At 36.6% G+C, this 7,076-nt stretch overlaps 1 protein-coding gene across 3 annotated transcripts in view; it reads left to right on the forward strand.

Annotated features, from left to right (window-relative positions):
- LOC106884322 (vacuole membrane protein 1) overlaps nt 1-7,076 on the forward strand; it is an 89,404-nt gene that overhangs the window by 20,292 nt on the left and 62,036 nt on the right. The window contains exon 1 of one of the 3 annotated variants that reach the window (XM_014935649.2): nt 4,806-4,998. The exons of the other annotated variants lie outside the window; for them this stretch is intronic. The gene's annotated coding sequence lies outside the window, so the exon portion shown is untranslated. Of the gene's footprint in view, nt 1-4,805; nt 4,999-7,076 lie in introns of those variants that run through there. 3 annotated transcript variants of the gene reach the window in all.

The following is a 7,076-nucleotide window of genomic DNA, read 5'->3' on the forward strand; positions in this document are numbered from 1 at the left end:
ATATATGTATAGATATATATAGATATACATACACTTATATGAGAAGGTGCTGAAAAGTTCCTGGCTTTGGGTAAATGAAAATACAGGAGGATCAGTTCATTATGATTTTATTCAACATATTCTCCTCTCAGATTCATACACTTATTGCAGTGGTCCTCCAGTTTTTATAAGCCCTGTAAAAAAAAACTTGAAAAGATGGGCCTCCAGCCAGGCCTTTCACAATACCCTTAAAGCCAGGAACTTTTCAGCACCCCCTTGTATGCACACACACACACATGCCTCATTGCTTTTGGTGCCTAATCAATTTCTTAGATCACTTTTGTGCTCACTCTTTCATCCCCTGTCAAATTACAATTGAACACATATTGTGCAATTTTTACTCAACTCATTTTTCTCAAGACATTGCTGCTGGCTATCTGGATAATTTCCTTGTTCTACATCAAGTATACAAAACTTACATAAAACCTACCGTTGGTCTGGAAATTGAGTATTTCTTTGTTGTAAATCTGTATAACGATTTATTAACTCTTTTCAGTATTGCATATCTGATACTGTCCTGTTTGGCTAAGTCATAATGTAAGAAATAGGTTTTCTTTTCATCATTAAAATGTGGATATGTTTTATTTGTTGATGGGTAAAAATATCCTATTTCAGTAACTAACATTATAAATATTGTCTTTCTTTTTTTTTACTAGGTGTTATACTTAGTAAAAAAATAACAAACAATTCACACACAAACTATATATGAACTATATACTTGGAAGAAAAGAAAAATCTTGTTAAATAGAACACAGCTTGTATTATATCTACATTATTGCTTGTTATAAATTGATGCCACTGGCTGCATATATAAAAACAGTTATTCTTTTGTTAAACCTCTTTTAGAGCAAGGTTTCATGTAACCTTTTTTTTTTTTATATATATATAATTGTATTTTACATTATAAAGACTAATGGTGAAGAGGATTGACCTGCAAGAGTCCTGTGTCACTCTCACATAAAAGCACTTGTGCTGGTGCCATGTAAAAGTGCCTGTGTGGTGCCACATAAAAGCACCCAGTACACACTGTAAAGTGGTTGGCATTAGGAAGGGCTTCCGGCCATAGAAACCATACCAAATCAGACTGGAGCCTGGTGCAGCTCTCCGGCTTGCCAGCCTTGATCAAATCGTCCAACCCATGCCAGCATGGAAAACAGACATTAAATGATGATGATGATGATGATGATGGTGGTGGTGATACAGGGTGTTTGAGATAAATATTTTGCCTAAAAGGAAACAAAAAACAAAAAAACTATCCCATCCAAAACTAGAAATATTTTTTAAAAATCAAAAGATATCAACTAGATTATGAAGATAACAGTTTATTCAAACTAGCCACCTTCAGCTTCCACCATGGCCTCAAGCTAGCTTTAGAACCTGGCTTATGTGTTCCTCGATGTGTCCCTGGGAAGGTCTTTGAACACCTCCTTGATGTTTGCCACAAGCTCAGCCTTGGCGTTGCAGACGGAGCAGTTGGTGTCTTTCTTAACTGCACTCCTCATGTAGTCTGAACACCCTATAAAAATCACCCCCATCCCACATAATATCTGAATACTTTATGTGTTTAAATAAATTTAAATGGGAAACAATTAAAGAATATATTATTTTCTACTTATGAAACTGTATTTTTGAAGAAATGGTTTCTAAATAAGAACTTTTAATAACTGCAATTTTCCAACATAAATTGTCTCTACATTGTTTGTCTGAGAGTGAGGTAGGTGGGGAAAGTGTATTTGTGTGAGAGAAAGATTTTGGGAGAGCTGAAATAAGTGAAAAGAAATGAGCTGATAAATGGATTTTATGGAAATATGAAAACACACGTGGGAGAAAAAAAATCTCTCAAAATAAGAGAAAATATATATATAAACCTAGAAGCAGTTCTCTCCCTTTAAGGAAACTTCACCCACTCTCTCACTCTCTCTCTTTCTCTCTTTGTCTCTCTCTCTCTCTCTCACAACTAAAAGCAGCAGCAGTTCAATGTGAAATAACCACGTGTAAAAGAAAAATTACGTTTGACCTAGTAAACTGACAATATGTCAGCACCTCACATTAACATTTCTCTACTTCTACTTCATTGCAGTATTACCAGTTTTTTAACATCGCTTTTCTTGAATCCTCCTTGTTTTACCTTAAGGTTGAAGCTCAAACTTGGGACTTTTCTTCATGCATTTTCTGGGATGATTTCCAAATTGAACAATATAAATATTTCATTTTTATTCAAAATATGAATAGAAATATATTTTACAAAAGAAAGACAACGAAAAAAGTGGAGCAGGATGGGGGGGGGGGAGAAGAGAAAGAAAAAACAGCAATGCTGTTCCAAGTGCTTCAATTAGTTGCAAACCACAAGGTTCAATGGAACCTACTGAAGCTAGCCAGCATGCTCACAGCATTACCATGGATGATGGTGAGGCTAAGGCATTGGAAAAGCTAAGCACCCTCATGGGCATCACCTGACATCTCTGTGAGGTGAGCTGCCAACGATGTCAAGAACTTCGCCATTAGTGGCCCATCCCTCCAAACGTCTCCATTGCCACAAGTTGGAAGAGATAGTTCACTGTCAGGTCTCAATACTTCAGGATTTTGTTCTGTTCGGCTACAGAAGCAGTGACCTTCCCATTTATCACAGCATCCAGAATGTGGGAAGGAGCAAAAGAGTCACAGACCATGGCGTCCCAGATGAAGCACCTACCTCTTACCCAGTGACAGAAGGTAAGACCATCTGGTCTCTTCCCATCACTTCTGGATAATCCTGCCAGCTCCAGAACTGAGAGGATATTAATCTGAGCCCGGCCCCACTTAATGATTAAGTTTAGCTTGATGTGACAGTTAAAACAACCAGCATTTAAGCAGCAAGACAGACCATGAAGACCTGTGGGATTGAGGGACCTACCACAAGATTTGTTGAGAAATGGTGAGGTTGTTTCATGGGATCACGTTTCACTTACTAACACTGGTCAACAAATTTATACTCTTTCCTTGTTCCAAAGATGAAACTAGTTAATTTTTTCTAATTTTAGATTGCTGATTACAAAAATCACATTAAATTTTTAATTTCAAAGATCAGCTAAATTTTTGATTTATGCTGTCATACTCCCTTACAGATTTTCAATAGGAATATGGCACAGTTGAGAGCATTGATTGCATCATCTCGATAAAAGAGTAGGCTACGAGTATATAAGAGATATATGGCAATCATCCATATAAACACATCAATGTTTCTCAACCATTTTTTGCTTATAGACCCCTGTGATTCCTATTTTAAAAACATGCCATTATATTTTTATAATTAAATATTAGGAATTGTATAAAAATAATTGTTAAAATATTCTGTGCATTATAGAAGTATAATAAATTGATTGCACATAAACTTTAGCAACAAAATTTTGTATGGGTTCCCAGGGGTCATGTGGACTCCATTTGAGAACCACTAGCCTACATCGTTCCTCATTCAAATTGTAAGGTGTTGTGTGGTACCTCTTGCATCAAATATAGTTGAGAACTACATTTAGCCATTTAAAATGCCTCAGAAACTGTAAATAATTTTTTTCTTTTGCATTTGGGGGCAGTTCACTCCTAAATCACAAGAATGTAAATTTACCTCAACAATAAGAAAGGGTTACCATCTATATTTTGGTTGCAAAATAGGTGATCAAGGTGAGAGATGGGCACTTTATATTTGATGCATCTCTCGTTCATGGTGTTTAAAAATGTGGATACATGGCCAATGGAAGTACATAACCTTTGAAGTACCCTTTGTATAAAAAGAAGCTGTATAGGTACAAGTGTGGCTGTGTACTTAAGAAACTTGCGTCCCAACCATGTCTCAGTTTCAGTTCCACTGTGTGGCAATGTGAGCAAGTATCTTCTACTATAGCCATGGGCCAACTAAAGCCTTGTGAGTAGATTTCATAGATGGAAATTGAAAGAAGCCTGTTGTGTGTGTGTGTGTGGGGGGGGGGTACCCTTGTCTTGACATGATGGTTGTAAAGGAGTATCACCTTCATATATGCAATTCTGTTCATTTCTAGTCTTTCATAGAAAACATGTCTGGCCATAGGGAAATATTACCCTGTTTCAAAACAGATATGGGTTGGTGACAGGGAGGGCATCTGGTCATAGAAATAAAGTTATTTGGATTATTGGAAAATAAAGTTTTTTGAAATATTCAAGGAATAAATTCAAAACTATTAAAATGTTCTTGACTGTTTATAATTTTCAGAGAATAATTAGAAGACTACCTGAAGCCAAAGATGTTAACTTGGGAAAGTATTTATTTCACAGAATGGTATTATTGCTAGCATTTGGATGTCTGTTATGAAATATGATCTTTGACCACCAGCTGGCTGAAAGTTTCTAAAAATGCTTTGTTTATTTGGCTTCTTTTGAATTTGGAATGTTTTGGTTCTTCTCTTGCTCTCTTCTCAAGTTCTCATAGGAAGTACTAATCTCTTATAGCCTGTTACGTTGTTGGAACATAAAAAAAAAAAAAAAAAAATTCAGTCTTTGTTGGGTAATTTACAAGAAAATACATTTGAGTAGTTTTCAGGTTTCTTCTTCATTGACTCATGGTAAGTTCCTGCTACTTATTGCACTCAGTTAATCATTGTAGATATTTAGAGCTGAGCAAAGTGGGTCACTGAACATGATCTTATTAAGACATACAATAATAGTGCTAATGATATGATACAAACTCACCACTCATTGGCTACTCAACTCGGCCAACTGTAACCCAAACTACAAATCTTTATACATGAACAAATACAACACAGCTGTCAATCCATTTCACCATGTTGATTCAAGCTGAAATTTCTGTTATAGTGAATAACTAAAAGTTCAAAGAACAAATTCATATATATGTTTACTTGGGTAAAAATCTGGAATCAGAAGAAAATGATGATAGTCTCTGTCAGCAGCAATTTAGGGAGATCATAGATGATTTGGATAGGTTTAATTGATGTGAGTAGTGAAGAATGTAATGTTTTGGGCCTTGCCTTTGTACTTTGAAAGTAAGGAAGATAAAGTAGGATTGCTTTGACTGCTTACGCAAGTTATTGAAATAATGTTTTCTGTGAATTCCTTCTCTATCTTTGCTTGCTATAAGTAATCTTAATTCATTGTTTTCGTGTGTGTTCTAAAATGCATTTATTGTTATTTGCACTTTATTTTTTGTTATTGTTTACATGACATTTTGCTCACAGGTTGAAAGATTTTGTAGTGTTGAATTTACAAATATTTAGCTATTGTGATGAAATATAGCCACTGCTACTATGTTTTGATGTGTGCATAAAATCTTTTGTATTTTTGTTGAGTTATTATTGTCAATAGTCCTACATTTACTGCTACAGTCATTTGCTCACAGGTTGAAAGATTACTTTGTTATAAATAAACAGGTGTGTGGAAGAATGAGTAGGGCATCACACATAATACCTTGTGGTATATAGTCAGATTGCAATGTGCTCTGCATTCACATCTGTCTCAGGTTAATTATGTGTTTCAGCCCTCTAGTATCAGTAAAACAAAAAAACTAACCCAAGTGCTGGGTCAGATTCATCAGTCATAATATATTATTAGGTGTCAAAAATGTTCATTGTATATGTATTATTATCATTATTACATAATACATTAAATGTGGAAATAACTATATTTTTAATGCTTAAAATGATTAAAATTTAATAACTCAAAAACAAATATATTTGTGTGTATGTGTGAACATATGTGCATTTGTGTATGTGTAGGTGCATGTAAGTGTGGGTGTGTATATATATAGTATATTTCTCCCACACGCTTATCTGATGGGCAATGTGAAAGCTAGGGATAGATGAGTGGTTAGCGAGAGCTGTAAAAGCCATGTACAGGTACGCTGTCAGTATGTGAAAGTTGCCAATGAGTATAGCAAAGAAATTTAGTGTGCAAGTAGGAGTCTACCGGGGATCAGTTCTCAGCCCCCTCTTGTTTATTATAGTCCTCCAAGCTATAACAGAGCCTCTCCTCAGGTTGGTCAGAATCTGAATGAATGGGGAGGTGCTGGAAGTCTAAGATGGCTACTGGTAAATGGGCTGCAATTGGTCAAGGAAGGTCATTTGATGTCACAGAATAGCTTAGTAAGTGACAGCAGTTACTTGAGAAAATGGAGTTTCTTTCGCCGTGTGGTTGGACAGGAAATTGGTGGCGACAGTGCATCTAGATGTGGGGTCAATGGGGCATATGGGCATATAAGTATGTGTGTGCATCTACCCACACTCACATATGTGCACCACTAAACTTTCTCACTACCAGGAACCATTTCACTTGACATCCAACCTTAATACTGTCCTCTCCACCAACAGTTTTCATTAATCCCACTAACAGGGAATGTATTTGTATGTGGTAGATGTGAAGGAGCGATAAACTCAAAGAATTCATGGAAGATAGATTTTTTTTCAAATACTCAGGAGGCTCCCTAGAGGTAGTAGATAGTTTCAGTTACAAAAGTGTGGAGGAAAGTTGCCAGAATAATAGTAAAATGGAGAAAGTTTGGGGAGTTATTACCTCTATTGGCAACAAAAGCTCTCTCTTTCTGAGTGAAAGGCTGATTGTATGTTTGTGTGTGAATTACATGACAGTGAAACATAGGCCCTGAATGTGGAGAACATGCAAAGACCAGAAAGGAATGAAGACAACATGCTCTATTGGATGTGCAACATCAGTGTTCATGTACAAGAAAGTGAACATGTATTGAGAGAAATAATTAGGCATAAGAGGAAGCCAGTCAAGCAGCATTGGCATTGACCATGCTCGAATGGTGCTTTTTACATACCCCAGCACAGGTGCCAGTCAGGCAGCACTGGCATCGGTCTTCTCAAGCACAGCATATTGCTTAATGATTGAAGGGGTACTTTCAAAGAGGCCAGTTATGCGACGCTGTCATCAGCCATGGCTACGATCTCACTTGGCTTGCCGGGTCTTCTCGGGCACAGCATATCTCCAGGTCTTGCCTGCTTGTCATTGCCTCTGTGATGCTTCACCACCTCATCCCATGTCTTTCACAGGTTCTC

Source organism: Octopus bimaculoides, chromosome 1 (assembly GCF_001194135.2).
Source record: "Octopus bimaculoides isolate UCB-OBI-ISO-001 chromosome 1, ASM119413v2, whole genome shotgun sequence".
In the NCBI taxonomy this organism is placed as follows: Eukaryota; Metazoa; Mollusca; class Cephalopoda; order Octopoda; family Octopodidae; genus Octopus; species Octopus bimaculoides.